Source organism: Pristiophorus japonicus, chromosome 9 (assembly GCF_044704955.1).
Source record: "Pristiophorus japonicus isolate sPriJap1 chromosome 9, sPriJap1.hap1, whole genome shotgun sequence".
In the NCBI taxonomy this organism is placed as follows: domain Eukaryota; kingdom Metazoa; phylum Chordata; class Chondrichthyes; family Pristiophoridae; genus Pristiophorus; species Pristiophorus japonicus.
Window position 1 is genome coordinate 217295045 of NC_091985.1, and position 17648 is coordinate 217312692.

Here is a 17648-nt window from a genome sequence, read left to right on the forward strand (position 1 = left end):
CTCCCACCCCTGCTCCCCGACCCCGCTCCCACCCCTGCTCCCCGACCCTCCTCTCACCCCTGCTCCCCAACCACCCTCTCACCCCTACTCTCCAACCCCCCACTCACCCCTACTCTCCGACCCCTCTCTCACCCCTACTCTCCAACCCCCCTCTCACCCCTACTCTCCAAACCCCCTCTCACCCCGACTATCCAAACCCCCTCTCACCCCTACTCCTCTTTTACACCTACCCTTGAATCCCCTCTCATCTTCCATTCACTTTAGTTGAAAGGAAACCAACACATTGTACCAGTCAGAATTTGAAAGATATTTATAACAGATTCTACATGTTCTAAGAGTCCCGATCTTTTTCTATTCTGTCCACTCGAGTTAGATAACAGACTTTCTCCTGTGAATATAGAGCTGGAGCATTGGGCCGTGATGTGTTTACTTGTTCATCTTGGTGACTATAAACCTCGGCCAATGATTTGATGTGATCTGTTTATTTGTATGTATTTTAAAAAAGTACAATTGCTGAGTGGATTAAAATTTTATTTGAACCCAGGTTTGCAGGCGTGATGCTCCATTCACACATCGAATGTGAGAGAGATGCTGTGGGGCACACACTAAGTCCAGTAGCTGAACGTGATTAACAGACTGGGTTTTGTGTTCAGTGATCCTGGGTGTGTTACCAATACCTTCCCTGGATCCCAAGGCTAGGAGAGGCACTCTGGAAGGTAGGGGGAGCTGAGACTTGTCCATGAGAGTAACCGAAGGTGTGAAAATTGAACTAATCTAGAGTTCAAAAGGAGGAAAGTCCCTAAATGGAGCAGTCGGTAACAGGACGTCAATTAGTCTGCTCTTATGTTGGAGACATCAAATATCCACACTGTGTTATTTGAAATATAAAAATATTTTAACTCCTGCCCAGTTCTAGGGGTTATGAACATCAGCAGAAACAAATCCCAACTGTCAGAATGAACACGATTCAGTCCTGGATGTGATTAACAGCAGCACAAACAGCAGATTCCAACCCCTGCAGCCAGTTGTGGACTCGTTGGTGTGTCAGCAGGTTGGATGAATTAATGAATTCCTTCCCACACACAAAGCAGGTGAACGGCCTCTCCCCAGTGTGAACTCGCTGGTGTGCTAACAGGTGGGATGACTGAGGGAATCGCTTCCCATACATGGAGCAAGTGAACGGCCTCTCCCCAGTGTGAACTCGCTGGTGTTTCAGCAGGTGGGATGACTGAGGGAATCCCTTCCCACACTCAGGGCAGGTGAACGACCTCTCCCCGATGTGAACTCGCTGGTGTTTCAGCAGGTGGGATGACTGAGGGAATCCCTTCCCATACATGGAGCAGATGAACGGCCTCTCCCCACTGTGACAGCGACTATGAATTTGCAGCTCAGACGGGGAACTGAATCCCTTCCCACAGTTCCACGATTTCTCCGTGGTGCGGGTGTCCTTGTGTCTCCAGGTTGGACGATCAGTTGAAGCCTCGCCCACGCACGTTTACAGTTTCTCCCCACTGTGAATGGTGTGATGTTTTTTCAGGCTGTGCAACTGGTTAAAGCTCTCTCCACAGTCAGTGCACTGGAACACTCTCACTCGGGTGTGTGTGTGTCTGAGTGCTGTTCCAGTCACACTAATGTTTGAAATCTGTTCCCACAGACAGAACAGAAAAATATTTCTCTTTCCACATTCAAAGGCCGATGATATTCAGATCTTGAGGAATTGAGTGACTGTTAGATCTTGTTGTGATATTTGGTTTGTGTTTTCCGTCTGCAAATGGGATGACTGAGGAATACCCTGAAAAAGGAATTTACAAAAGTCACCAATGTTACTACTGAATAGAAAGTCAGAACACACAATTCTACTTTTTATGAAACATTGTCCTCCCTTGTTCCCCAAAGGTGTAAATCCCCGTCCCACACAGACGTGTGGAAATCAACCCTCACCCCGTCCAACAGTTTCCAAAGTACAGACATGTGCAACAAAACAATCTAACACCAATGACTCTGAAAAACTTCTTTTTGCTTAAAATCAGCAAGAACTTACTTGTAAGTTCACATAAAAATGTTGCATCAAACACCTCCCTCAGTTATACCTCAGCATACAGGTTTATTCCCTTCCTTTAAAACCAAGCAATGATAAGCAAGCACTACATACGTATCAACGTCAGCTATTGGTCAGTTCGTGACGACTTAAATTGGCAACTTACCAAGTTGCCCTCGACTGCAACTCCGAGTGTCTTTTGAACAATACTTTGATACCCCGAAATTTGTTAACTTGTCCACTGCGTATGTGTCCCAGACAATAATGGTGATGGCAGTTGTATTAATTTCTTCTTGTCAATAGTCAGTCAATTTTCCTGTCGTTTTCACAATGGCTCAACAGATAGCTTCCTGTTTAAGGCCTGTTGCTGCCTTGTCTGTGAAAAACAATTTAAACATTTTGTGCCAAATTCTCACAGCAAGCAGTCTCTGGGTCTCCCAAAGCATGCTGGTCCAATAAATTTGGTCAACTTTAAGTTTGGTCAATATACAGCAAAAAATTACAGAAAATGTTAGATTCTTACACCTGTCGCACACATTGTCCCTCCTCCCTGTGAAATCCATAGTCACCAAATATCTCAAAACAATTTTCCTCCACTCCCAGTTTTTTCACCCAACACTGGCTGGGTTTAGTTCTGCACTCACTAGTCCTCCTCCCTCTCCTCCCCTGAAGGTGCTGACTCTGGCTGGGTTCAGTTCCACATTCACTAGTCCCTCTCCCTCTCCTCCCCTGAAGGTGCTGACTCTGGCTGGGTTCAGTTCTACACTCACTGGTTCCCCTCCCTCTCCTCCCCTGATGATGCTGACTGTGGCTGGGTTCAGTTCTACACTCACTGGTTCCCCTCCCTCTCCTTCCCCGAAGGTGCCTGACTTTGGCTGGGTTCCATTCTACACTTATACAAAAGCAAAATATTGTGGATGTTAGAATCGGAAATAAAAACAGAAAATGCTGGAAATCTCAGCAGGTCAGGCAGTTTCTGTGGAGAGAAAAACAGAGTTAACGTTTCAGGTCAATGACCCTCCGTCAGAACTCAGGCTGGGTTCAGTTCTACACTCACTGGGACCTTGAAGTTCCGTGCAGTAGTGGTTTCTTTACAAAGATGGCGGCTGTAAAACAGGGCCTGGGTCTAGTGTAATATAAACAGAGACGGTATCTAGTGTAATATAATCATCATCATAGGCAGTCCCTCACTTGCATTCACATAGAAACATAGAAAATAGGTGCAGGAGTAGATAATTCGGCCCTTCGAGCCTGCACCACCATTCAATAAGATCATTCACCTCAGTACCCCTTTCCTGCTTTCTCTCCATACCCCTTGATAGTTTTAGCCATAAGAGCCATATCTAACTCCTTCTTGAAAATATCCAATGAACTGGCATCAACAACTCTCTGCGGTAGGGAATTCCACAGGTTAACAACTCTCTGAGTGAAGAAGCTTCTCCTCATCTCAGTACTAAATGGCTTACCCCTTATCCTTAGATTATGCCCCCTGTTCTGGACTTCCCCAACATCGGGAACATTATTCCTGCATCTAACCTGTCCAGTCGCGTCAGAATTTTATATGTTTCCATGAGATCCCCTCTCATCCTTCTAAACTCCAGTGAATCCAGGCCTAGTCAATCCAGTCTTTCCTCATATGTCAGTCCTGCCATCTCAGGAATCAAGTCTGGTGAATCTTCACTGCACTCCCTCAATAGCAAGAACGTCCTTCCTCAGATTAGGAGACCAAAACTGAACACAATATTCCAGGTGAGGTCTTACTAAGGCCCTGTACAACTGCAGTAAGACCTCCCTGCTCCTATTCTCAAATCCCCTAGCTATGAAGACCAACATACCATTTGCCTTCTTCACTTGCCTGCAGTACCTGCATGCCAACTTTCAATGACTGATGTACCATGATACCCAGGTCTCGTTGCACCTCCCCTTTTCCTAATCTGCCACCATTCAGATAATATTCTGCCTTCCTGTTTTTGCCACCAAAGTGGATAACCTCACATTTATCCACATTATACTGCATCTACCATCCACTTTCCCACTCGCCTAACCTGTCCAAGTCACCCTGCAGCCTCTTAGCGTCCTCCTCACAGCTCACACCGCCACACAGCTTAGTGTCGTCTGCAAACTTGGAGATATTCCTTCATCCAAATCATTAATGTACATTGTAAATAGCTGGGGTCCCAGCACTGAATCCTGCGGCATCCCACTAGTCGCTGCCTGCCATTCTGAAAAGGACCCGTTTATCCCGACTCTCTGTTTCCTGTCTGCCAACCAGTTCTCTATCCACTTCAGTACCATTGGCCTTAATTTTGCACACCGATCTCTTGTGTGGTACCTTGTCAAAAGCCTTTTGAAAGTCCAAATAAACCACATCCACTGGTTCTGCCTTGTCCACTCTACTAGTTACATCCTCCAAAAATTCTAGAAATTTGTAAAGCATGATTTCCCTTTCATAAATCCATGCCGACTTGGACTGATCCTGTCACTGCTTTCCAAATGCGCTGCTATTTCATCTTTAATAATTGATTCCAACATTTTCCCCACTACTGATGGCAGGCTAACCAGTCTATAATTACTCGTTTTCTCTCTCCCTCCTTTCTTAAAAATTGTTACATTAGCTACCCTCCAGTCCATAGGAACTGATCCAGAGTCGATAGACTGTTGGAAAATGATCACCAATGCATCCAGTATTTCGAGGGACACTTCCTTAAGTACTCTGGCATGCAGACTATCAGGTATGGCGAGAAAGTAGGAATGAGGTACTGAAGTTGCATGTTCAGCCATGAACTCATTGAATGGTAGTGCAGGCTCGAAGGGTCGAATGGCCTACCCCTGCACCTATTTTCTATGTTTCTATGTCCCAGGATTTATCGGCCTTCAATCCCATCAATTTCCCTAACACAATTTCCTGCCTAATAAGGATTTTCTTCAGTTCCTCCTTCTCACTGAACCCTCGGTCCCCTAGTATTTCTGGAAGGTTATTTGTACCTTCCCTCGTGAAAACAGAATCAATCAATTTGTTCAACTGGTCTGCCGTTTCTTTGTTCCCCATTATAAATTCACCTGAATCTGACTGCAAGTTTGTCTTCACTAATCTTTTTCTTTTCACATATCTATAGAAGCTTTTGCAGTCAGTTTGTATGTTCCCAGCAAGCTTCCTCTCATACTCTATTTCCCCCCTCCTAATTAAACCCTTTGTCCTCCTCTGCTGGATTATAAAATTCTCCAAGTCCTCAGGTTTGCTGCTTTTTCTGGCCAATTTATACGCCTCTTCCTTGGATTTAACACTATGCTTAATTTCCCTTCTTAGTCATGGTTGAGCCACCTTCCCTGTTTATTTTTACTCCAGACAGGGATGTACAATTGTTGAAGTTCATCCATGTGATCTTTAAATATTTGTCATTACCTATCCACCGTCAACCCTTTAAGTATCATTCGCCAGTCTATTCTAGCCAATTCACATCTCATACCATCGAAGTTACCTTTCCTTAAGTTCAGGACCCTAGTCTCCGAATTAACTGTGTCACTCTCCATCTTAATAAAGAATTCTACCATATTATTGTCACTCTTCCCCAAGGAGCCTCGCACAAGATTGCTAATTAGCCTATCTGTTCCATTTAATATCTTGAAAACGTTGATCAAATCACCCCTGAACCTTTTAAATTCTGGAGAATACAACCCTAGTTTGTGTAATCTCTCCCGTTACTTGAAGTCTGGGTACCTTTCTGGTAAACCTTCGCTGCACTCCCTCCAAGGCCAATATATCCTTTTTAAGGTGTGGAGCCCAGAACTGCTCACAGGACTCCAGGTGCGGTTTATCCAGGATTTTGGACAGCTGCAGCATAACTTCTGCCCCCCTGTAGAAGAGGGTAAACAACACCTCAATTTCAAAATTCTCATCCTTGTGTTCAAATCCCTCCATGGCCTCACCTCTCCCTATCTCTGTAATCTCCAGCTGCAGCATAACTTCTACCCTCCTGTGTCCTAGTCATAGGAACACACGGCTCCACGTCCTTATTCAAACAGAGTTCTCTGCCGGTATACTCATTGGGGTTTAGAAGAATCTTATTGAAACATATAAGGTTCTGAGGGGGCTTGACAGGGTAGATGCAGAGAAGATGTTTCACCTCGTGGGCATAGTTTCAGAATAAGGGGTCGCCCATTTAAAACAGAGAAGAGGAGGACTTTCTTCTCTGAGGGTCGTGAATCTGGAATTCTCTGCCCCAGAGAGCTGTGGAGGCTGGGTGAGGGGCACCAGTAAATGGGGGGTGGGGGGGGATAGGGGAGGGGCACCAGTAAATGGGGGATGGGGAAAGGCTCCAGTAAATGGGGGATAGGGGAGGGGCACCAGTAAATGGGGGATAGGGGAGGGGCATCAGTAAATGGAGGATAGGGGAGGGGCACCAGTAAATGGGGGATGGGGAAAGGCTCCAGTAAATGGGGGATAGAGGAGGGGCACCAATAAATGGGGGATAGGGGAGGGGCACCAGTAAATCGGGGATGGGGAAAGGCTCCAATAAATGGGGGATAGGGGAGGGTCATCAGTAAATGGTGGATAGGGGAGGGGCACCAATAAATGGGGTATTGGGGAGTGACACCAGTAAATGGGGGCATGGGACAGGGGAGGGGCTCCAGTAAATGGGGGAGTGGGGATGGGCACCAGTAAATGGGGGAGCAAAGGAGAGGGGCACCATTAAATAGGGGGATAGGAGAGGGGCACCAGTAAATGTGAGAATAGGGAAGGACACCAGTAAATGGGGGATAGAGGAGGGGCACCAGTAAATGGGGACGATAGGGGAGGGGCACCAGTAAATGGGGGATAGGGGAGGGGCACCAGTAAATGGAGAATGGGGAAAGGCTCCAGTAAATGGGGGATAGGGGAGTGGCATCAGTAAATGGTGGATAGGGGAGGGGCATCAGTAAATGGGGTATAGGGGAGTGACACCAGTAAATGGGGGGCAGGAGACAGGGGAGGGGCTCCAGTAAATGGGGCAGTGGGGAGGGGCACCAGTAAATGGGGGAGCAAAGGAGAGGGGCACCATTAATTAAGGGGATAGGGGAGGGGCACCAGTAAACGTGAGAATAGGGAAGGAACCAGTAAATGGGGGATAGAGGAGGGGCACCAGTAAATGGGGGCGATAGGGGAGGGGCACCAGTAAATGGGGGATAGGAGAGAGGCACCAGTAAATGGGGGCGATAGGGAAGGAGCACTAGTAAATGGGGAATGGGGAGGGGCACCAGTAAATGGGAGATAGGGGAGGGGCACCGAAAAATGGGGATAGGGCAGGGGCACCAGTAAATGGGTGATAGGGGAGGGGCACAAGTAAATGGGTGATAGGGGAGGGGCACCAGTAAATGGGTGATAGGGGAGGGGCACCAGAAAATGGGTGATAGGGGAGGGGCACCAGAAAATGGGTGATAGGGGAGGGGCACCAGTAAATGGGGGATAGGGGAGTGGCACCAATAAATGGGGGCGATAGGGGAGGGCACCAGTAAATGGGACAATGATGTTTGAGAGTGAAAGAAGGTCAGAATGTTTTCATGGATTAAAAATAGAACTAAGGAGCTTCCCCTGTAGGCTAAGTTGGTAGATATTGGAATACGCAAACTAGAAAGGTCAGAGGTACAATACCTGGTCTGTGTTGAGTTCAGCAATCGGGAGTCAGGATAGCAGTAATGCACTAAGAGGCCAGCAGCAAGGTCGGGACCCGAGGCCAGTATAAATGCGGTAACCAACCACCACAGCATGAGCAGCTGGAGAGAGTGCAGAAAAACGCAGCAGAGGCTGCACATGGAGAGCAATGTACGGGAACTGGAGCCGGGGGGCCTGGGGTACAGGGTCAGTATTCTATGGACAAATACACAAGCTGAAAAACATGGACCAAGGACCTGAGGGAGGGAGGGAGGGAGGGGGTTAGTAGGAATGTGTGTGTGTGTTCGGCCCATGCAACAGAGCCTGGTCTCCAATCGTCTTGGATCCCCTTGCCATTGGACCAAGATCCTGCTCTGTCAAGCCCGTGTGGTGGCTGGTGTGCAACGTTAAAAGAATTCATGCACAGGTATCTTCCAACCTTTAAAATGAAGTTCTGGACCTGGCCGCATTGGTCTCATCAGTCACCTTAGTGTGGAAGCAAGTTATCCCCGATTCCGGGGGACTGCCTAAGAAGAATATATTTAAGGAGATAGACAGATATTTGAAAGAGATGGGAGTGAAGGGTTTTGGGGAGCGGGCCGGGAAGTGGAGTTGAGGCCAGGATCTGACCAGCCATGATCTTATTGAATGGTGGAGCAGGCTCGAGGGGCCAAATGGCCGACTCCTGCTCCTATTTCTTATGTTCTTAGATACTCACTAAAAAGTATTCTGGCTGCTTCTCTTGTGCACGCCTCATGATTTGGAGCAATGTGGTCCCTCCAGGCACCTTCAGAGTAGTCGAATGGATGCAGGACTGCGAGCACGACACCTTGTCGGTTACAATGTAATCCACAGTGATCTCTCCAGGATTGGCCGCGGGCAGGATTGCAGTCTAAATGAGAGGGCGCTTCAGATATGTAGGCATGTCATTGAGGCAGCCTTCTCGTGCAGCAACAGGCTAAAGGGTAGGTTTCTGGCTCCCCTTCTCTGGATACATGAATGGTGGCACAGCAGTTATCTGGAGCAGTAATCCAGAGAACGCCAGTTCAGATCCTGTCACGGGTAACAGAAGGAGGCCCATTCGGCCCCTCGAGCCAGCTCCGCCATTCAATCAGATCCCCTCATGGGCTCCGGGGCGGGTAATGTCACGGATTTAAAAACCTCATCCTCATGGTCAAATCCCTCCATCGGTCTCACCCCTCCCTATCTCTGTAAACTCCTCCAACTTACACCCTCTCTCTCTCTCTCTGTAACCTCCTCCAGCCCCTACACCGCTCCCTATTGCTGTAACCTCCTCCAGCCCTACACCCTCTCTCTCTCTGTAACCTCCTCCAGCCTTACACCCTCTCTCTCTCTGTAACCTCCTCCAACCCCTATACCCCTCCCTATCTCTGTAACCTCCTCCAACCCCTATACCCCTCCCTATCTCTGTAACCTCCTACAACCCTACAACCCTCCCTATCTCTGTAACCTGCTCCAGCCCTACAACCCTCCCTATCTCTGCAACCTGCTCCAGTCCTACACCCCTCACTATCTCTGTAACCTTTCCCAACCCTACACCCCTCCCTATCTCTGTAACCTCCTCCAACCCTACAACCCTCCCTCTCTCTGTAACCTCCTCCAACCCTACACCCCTCCCTATCTATGTAACCTCTTCCAGCCCTACAACCCTCCCTATCTCTGTAACCTCCTCTAGCCCCTACATCCCTCCCTATCTCTGTAACCTCCTCCAGCCCCTGCACCCCTCCCTCTCTCTGTAACCTCCCCCAACCCTACACCCCTCCCTATCTCTTCTGTGGCTCAGTGTCACATGTATCTGTTGTGTCCTGTAACACTGCTGTGAAGCACCTTGGGATGTTTTACTACGTTAAAGGCGCTCGAAAACAAAAGTTATTATTAATACTGCAGGAGTGAGGGATTGACTGTGTTGGGAGTTCGGCGCAGGCGCACTGCGAGCGGTCCCGTCCTCAGCACCAACACCACCTGGTACGTCACAGACGATGTGGGCGAGGCTATGACGTCTCCCGTCTTCAGGCTTGTCTTTTTAACACCCTTTGCCCCTTTAGAATTTTGCTGTAATGTGGCCCTTTTTGCTTTTTGCCTTGTGTTTCTCTGCCCTCCACTTTTACTTTTCCTCTTTCTATCTTTTGCTTCTGCCTCCATTCTACTTTCCTCTGTCTCCCTGCATAGCTTCCCATCCTCCTGCCATATTAGTTTAACCCCTCCCCAACAGCACTAGCAAACACTCTCCCCTAGGACATTGGTTCCGGTCCTGCCCAGGTGCAGACCATCCGGTTTGTACTGGTCCCACCTCCCCCAGAACCGGTTCCAATGACCCAGGAATTTGAATCCCTTCTAGTCAAAACACATTTGCTCTGCAAATTAAACCCAACAGAACGAGGCGCCATGAGATTTTATCTCTCACAGGCGCTCCCTGCCTCTCCGGGGTTTGTGTCGAGCCGTTCCGTTTCTAGGACTCACTGTGCAGACTCCAACCTCAGTAATACACAGCCGACTGATCTGCCCACAGGATGGAGGACTTCAGCTTCAACTCGTTGCTACTCGGTCGCTCGGTGATAAAAATGTCCACCATCCCCTCTGGATTTACACTTTGTACAGTTAGTGAGTAAAATATCAACTGCAGCTCTTCACTGGGTCCTGTCTGTACCAGGACATGTCAGGGTTACTGGGACCCATGACATCACACTTCAGTCCCACTCCCTCCCCGGGCCCTGCCTGTACCAGGATATGTCAGGGTTACTGGAGCCCATGACATCACACTTCAGTCGCACTCCCTCCCCGGGTCCTGCCTGTACCAGAACATGTCAGGGTTACTGGGACACTTCACATCACACTTCAATCCCACTCCCTCCCCGGGTTGTACCTGTACCAGAACATGTCAGGGTTACTGGGACCCTTCACATCGCACTTCAGTCCCACTCCCTCCCCGGGCCCTGCCTGTACCAGAACATGTCAGGGTTACTGGGGCCACTGACATCACACTTCAGTTCCACTCCCTCCCCGGGAAATCTGGATACAGTGACGGGATTCTGGCGGATACTCTGTGAGCTCATGTCTGGGAAAGAGACGGGGAGAGGAGGAGATAAGTGAGCATGGCCATTCTGTGGATGGGAGAAATACAGAAAGATACATCTTTTATTTTAATCTGTTCTCTCAATGAGTAAAGGAGCGAGAACAGGAGGTTGGGTATTGTGAGAAACCAACCTGTTCTTCTCCACTCATTCACAAAAACATGAAGAGCCTTTCTTTCTTTATTTCTTTCTTTCCTTCTTTCCTTCATTTATTTTCCTTCCCTTCACTTCCTTTCCTTCCTTCCCTCCTTCCCACCCGCCGCACTATCCTATCCAACACACCCAGGGCAGGTACAGCATGGGTTTGATACAGAGTAAAGTTCGGTCTACACTGTCCCATCAAACACTCCCAGGACAGGTACAGCACAGGTTAGATAGAGTAAAGCTACCTCTGCACTGTCCTATCAAACACTCCCAGGGCAGGTACAGCAAGGGTTAGATGCAGAGTAAAGCTCCCTTTACACTGTCCCATCAAACACTTCCAGGGCAGATACAGCACGGCTCCCTCTCCATGCTCATCCCCTTCTGCTGCTAAAGCCCTCCAGGCTTTTGTCACTTCGAGGCAGGACCTATCCAATGCTGTCCTGTCCCGATTCCCATCTTGCTCCCTCCATAATCTTAAACTCACCCAAACTCTGCTGCCCATAACCTAACTCGCACTGTCCCTTTCACACTTCACTCTTTGTCCCTTGAATTACATTGGTTCTCTGTCCAGCAATCTGTCGATTATAAAATTCTCATTCTCGTGTTCAAATGCCTCCATATGGTCACCCCTGCCCTATCTATGAAACCTCCTCCAACCCCATGATCCTCCCAGAACTAGGTCCCTTGATTTTTGTGGTATATATCAATGATTTAGACGTAAATGTTGGGGGTATGATTAAAAAGATTGCAGGTGATACAAAAATTGGCTGTGCAGTTATAAAGCAGAGGAAATCTGCAGACTGCAAGAAGATAGCAAGGGACTGGTCTGGTGGGCAGAACAGTGGAAAATGGAATTCAATCCGGAGAAGTGTGAGTTAATGCATTTGGGGAGGGCTAACAATTAAATGGTGGGACACTGAAAAGTGTAGAGGAACAAAGGGACTTTGGAGTGCATGTCCACAGATCCCTGAAGATTGCAGGTGGGGTAGATTAGGTGGTTAAGAAGGCACACGGAATGCTTGCCTTTATTAGCTGAGGCATAGAATATAACAGCAGATAGGTTATGCTTGAACCATATAAAACATTACTTAGGCCACAACTAGAGTACTGCGTACAGTTCTGGTCACCACATGATAGGAAAGATGTGATTGCACCAGAGTGGGTACAGAGGAGATTTACAAGGATGTTGCTTGGACTGGATAACTTTTGCTATAAGTAAAGATTGGAGAGACTGGTGTTGTTTTCTTTGGAACAGAGGTGACTGGCGGGAGCCCTAATTGAGGAATACAACATTATGAGCGGCCTAGCTAGAGTGGATAAGAAGGAATTATTTCCCTTAGCAGAGGGGTCAACAGCCAGATGGCATAGAGGTTTAAAGGGGATTTGAGGACAAATTATTTCACACAGAGGGTGGTAGGGGTCTGGAACACATTGCCTGAAATGGTGGTAGAGGCAGAAACTCTCACCACATGTAAAAAGTATTTGAATATTCACTTGAAGTGCCGTAACCTACAGACCTACAGACCAAGAGCTGGAAAGTGGGAGTAGGCTGGATAGCTCTTGGTCGGCTGGCACGGACACGATGGGCCAAATGGCCTCCTTCCATGCTATAAATTTCTGTTTGTATGAACTCTGCATTGCTTATTCTCTAGCCTCTTGTGCATCCTTCACTTTCTTCACCCCACCATTGGCAACCGTGCCTTTAGTGGTCTGCGCCCCAATCTCTGGAATTCCCATCCTAAACCTTTCCATTATGCTCCTCCTTTAAGACCATCCTTATAAACGATCTCTGACGACACTGTTGGTAACCTATACTCATGTCTCCTTCTTTGGTTCGGTATAATTTTTTGTCTGATTACGCTCATGTGAAGCAACTTGGGGCGATTTACTAAGTTGACAGCGCTATATAAATGATTGTGGTTGTTGTTGTTGTTGTAATGAGCAGTCCATCCTGGCCAATCCCCTCTCCACATTTAGTTAGATGGTTTGGTGCATTTATAAAGATCAGATGGGTTTAGCTGCAGCAATCCCTCTATTGTATTGATCAGACCCTCCTGGTCAGTCTCCCACATTTATCTAGGTGGTTCGATCCATTTACACTGATCAGGGTTGGGCTGTACTGAATCCATTAGTGGTACTGAACCGCTGATCACCGCAGTCCACTGGTGCAGCACAGGAAAGGAATCCAACCGTGATTCACAACGTGTTCATCTGTAAACAGCTCAGTGACTGTTCTGAACTAACGGGCCGTCAACTGCTCCCTGCAGCGTTCACCATGTCAGGCCGGACTCGGTCTGTGCCGGAAAGAAGTCAGGATGTGGTGGCTCCGAAAGGGTTTGCGATAATGGTATCAACAAGAGCGAGGGATGTGAGGCATCGTTTTAATATCCCACAGTGCAGATTATCTGCCTTGCTGGGAGAGAATAAACAACTGATTGACCGCCGGAGCGATGAGAGCCCTGACCACAAACGGAAGCATGATTAGAAGAATGCAGAGGTGGAGAATATTTCCCCTTTGGATGGTGCCAGCTCCAGCTCGCGGGGTTGTGCTGAATATTCGACTGTCCTGTAAAAAGAGCGCATGCCCTTCAGCTGCCAGGACGAAAGAATGAGTTGACACTGAAACCCCGCCTGGGAGTTAAAAAACCGTCAGCTCCAGTTTTATTGGCCAATTACATGTCGTGATGCAACGTGCCCAATTCATTCACGAGAATCTACTCCATAAAACTCAGAACGAACCATTGTGTGCTTTCCGGCAATCCAAACAATACAATAAAATGGGCATTGAGTCGGCGGCAGTCGGGTTGGGAGGATGTGGTGCGCAAACTAAAGAAAGGCTCTCAACCAGCAATCATACAGCGGGCCAGGGGAGGGCGCCAGAGAGCCACGCCCACCCGATGCAGGTACAGAGACCCACCGGTGGGGAAAGAGCCCGACGGCGGTTGAGTCCTTACCAGCAGATGGCGCCAGGGAGCCTCGCCTGCCACAAGTGCAGTGACCCAGCGACAGGGAAAGTAACTGAGGGCGGATCAACCCCTGGGCGGTGCGGAGAGAGAACAATGAATGGAGGGAACATTGGACGAGTTCCGTTGCTCCATTCGGATCCTGCTAAACCTGTTTTACTCTGTGCGCTCTGTGTAGGCGTACTTTACTCCCGACTATGGAAAGACAAACATCTGACCCGGGGGCTGGATTTCATCCCTTGGCTCTTAGCCATCCAGAGTGACCCGGCCGTGATCCCGGCAGAGTTTTCTCTGGGTTTCCCAAATCCAATATGTGGCAGAAGCACACGGTCCAGTTACTACCCGATATTGGGATCCCGCCTTGGGTGGAGGCGGGGCGGGGAATCTGGCGGTGAAATCACTGCAGCAATGACATGGGTAATGCAGCATTTCAGTTGTGAAACTTTCTAGACCACAACAGTGTCTGAGGAAGCTGGTTCTTCTCACATTGAAGCCTCACATTCACACACTCTTCGGCTTGTTCTTACTGTGTGAAATACACCACAGGACCACCCTGTCTCATGGTCCTGAGGACAAAAAGCTGATGGCGAATACAGCCCAGGACCAGTGGGAGGAGGTTGTCTTTGGCAGTGAGTGTCACCCCCAGCTCCACCTGGAGTCCGCTCCAAGTGTTGCTCACTGTCTGGAAGGAGAAGAATTCCTGAGATCAGTCCTAAGTTTATCTTCACTCAGTGTTACCCCATGTCCCAGAATCCTTCTCTCACAATTTGACTTAAAGTGATGTTTCGAAGTCCCACTTTTCCACCCACATAACCACCTTTTTCTGAGCTCCTTCCAGCTTCTCCTTTTCAGTCTGTGCAGCCCATGTTTCCCCAGTCTACCTCACACCTCAATCCTTTGACACCAGCATCAGCCTTTGTCCCTTACCCGCACCGCCTCCAGTGCCTGGATGTCTCCCCACCTTGCAGACAATGAGCCATCCAGAAAATGGTCAGGACTGAGCAGACATCCCGCTAAACCTCCAGAGGCAAATCTCCTCGCAAACAGCAACCTGTCAAGTGGTGAGAGAACACCAGCAGTGGGAGATAGAGTATAAACAGGGACAGCGAATAACAATTGGGATCCAAGTGTGAGGAGCCAGTGTCTCAGAGACTGGGTAAGATTGTGGGTACACATTGTCCGAGTGTGAGGAGCCAGTGTCTCAGAGATTGGGTGAGACTGTGGACACACAGTGTCCGAGTGTGAGGAGCCAGTGTCTCAGAGACTGGGTGAGATTGTGGGTACACAGTGTCCAAGTGTGAGGAGCCAGTGTCTCAGAGATTGGATGAGACTGTGGACACACAGTGCCCGAGTGCGAGGAGCCAGTGTCTCAGAGACTGGGAGCAGGAAATGTTCCTGAAACCAGTCTGAAGTCTTGCTGTGAACTTAAATCTGGACCAGGCCTGGCTCGGATCATTCTCCTTCTGGATTAGTGCAGAACTGCCAGCAACACTGATCCGAAATCTTTATCAAGGAATATTTTAATCCTAATTGCAATTTCATCTACTCCAGTAATATATCATTGACAGTCGGGAATAAGGAATATTATAATCTTTCATACAAACATCCTTCCATTAAGCAAACGCCAATGCTGTGAATTAAATTTGAGCTGACAGGTTGTGTTTCCCACTGTGAGAAGGAGCGGCCTGCTCTATCCTCAGACACTCTGGTCCTGCTGCTGTTCCATGTTTTAGAATCGAACAGAACCCATTGTCTCCCCGGTTACACCAGTTGTGGCCATGGTCCACAGGAAGGAAGTCCTGGTGTCTGCCCCACATCTCCCCGCACAGTACAGAGGGGACATCGTGTGCTGGGATTGGTAAACTCCATCCTTCTTGTTTTATTATTTCATAAAATCAGCGTCAATTCTTTATATTATCAGCCCACACCACAGAAAATTGGTTGCAATTTACCAAAACTCCCTGGATTCTGGGGAGGTGCCAGCAGATTGAAAAACTGCAAATGTAATGTCCCTATTTAAAAAAGGAGGCAGACAAAAAACAGGAAACTATAGACCAGTTAGCCTAACAGCTGTGGTTGGAAAAATGTTGGAGACCATTATTAAAGAAGCAGTAGCATGACATTTGGAAAAACATAATTCAGCCAGGCAGAGTCCACATGGATTTATGGAAGGAAAGTCATGTTTGACAAACTTGCTGGAATACTTTGAGGTTGTAATGAACAGGGTGGATAAGGGGGAACCAGTGGATGTGGTGTATTTGGACTTCCAGAAGGCATTTGACAAGGTGCCACATAAAAGGTTATTGCACAAGATAAAAGGGTATGGGGTAATATATTAGCATGGATAGAGGATTGGCTAACTAACAGAAAACAGAGAGTCGGGATAAATGGTTCATTCTCAGTAACTAGTGGAGTGCCGCAATGATCAGTGCTGGGACCCCAACTATTTACAATCTATATTGATGACTTGGAAGAAGGGACCGAGTGTAACGTGGCCAAGTTTGCTGATAATACAAAGATGGGAGGAAAAGCAATATGTGAGGAGGACACAAACAACCTGCAAAAGGACATAGACAGGCTAAGTGAGTGGACAAAAATTTGGCAGATGGAGCAAAAAAAGTTGGAAAGTGTGAGTTTATGAAATTTGGCAGAAAAAAATCAAAGAGCGAGTTATTATTTAAATGGAGAAAAATTGCAAAGTGCTATACTTTCCTCTGAGCCCCTCAATGCCTGATTGCCCGTTCTGAAAAAACGCTAATGTTTGGTGAATAATGCTGGTGAGAATTTCCACTTTTATGTTTAAACTAATTAAAATTAATCACCCGGTGAGAAAATGGGCATTACACCATTATTATTGGCGGCTTTCTCGGTGGTTAAGGGGAAACTAAGTAAAATGGGCGATTCTTACTGGAATGGATGGTAAGTATTTAAAATTTCATCCAAGGCTGCGGTTTTTTTAATTCAATTAAAAAAAAATTCATAAAAAGCATTCCCAAGACACTTTTACACCATTTGCCGTTTTAAAATAAAAACAAAATAAAGAACCTCTAACTTACCTTTCTTTGCAGAGTACTCACCTTCCGCCTGTTTAAGTAGTTTTTACAGGGCAGTTCCCTTAGCGATCTGGACAGGCTTCCATTGAGGCCAAATTTACGTCGTGGTGATTTTTCTCGCCATTGCACATCGGCGGTTTGGTCCTGGCAGGCATGTTAAGATGTGAGTGATACCATTAAAAAACTAAGGGGGAAACATTCACCAGGTGGAAAAACAGCTTTACCACCGAGAAAATCACCGAGAACCCACAGAAAATGATAGGTAAATCTAGCCCCAGGTGCCGCAGTACAGCGGGACCTGGGGGTCCTTGTGCATGACACAAAAAAGGTTAATATGCAGGTACAGCAAGTGATCAGGAAGGCCAATGGTATCTCGGCCTTTATTGCAAAGAGGATGGAGCAGAAAAGGAAGGAAGTCTTGCCACAGTTATACGGGGTATTGGTGAGGCTACACCTGGAATACTGCATAAAGTTTTGGTTCCCATATTTAAGAAAGGATATACTTGCTTTAGAGACAGTTCAGAGAAGGTTCACTAGGTTGATTCCGAGATGAGGGGGTTGATTTATGAAGAAAGGTTGAGTAGGTTGGGCCTCTACTCATTGGAATTCAGAAGAATGAGAGGTGTATAAGATTATAAGGGGGCTTGACAAGTGGATGCAGCGAGGATGTTTCCACTGATAGGGGAAACTAGAACTAGGGGGCATAATCTTAGAATAAGGGGTAACCCA

General features: G+C 47.6%; 1 pseudogene; it reads right to left on the reverse strand.

Annotated features, from left to right (window-relative positions):
• Positions 1-967: 967 nt before the first annotated feature.
• The window catches only part of LOC139274135 (zinc finger protein 721-like), a 176741-nt pseudogene continuing 160060 nt past the window's right edge, over positions 968-17648 (reverse strand).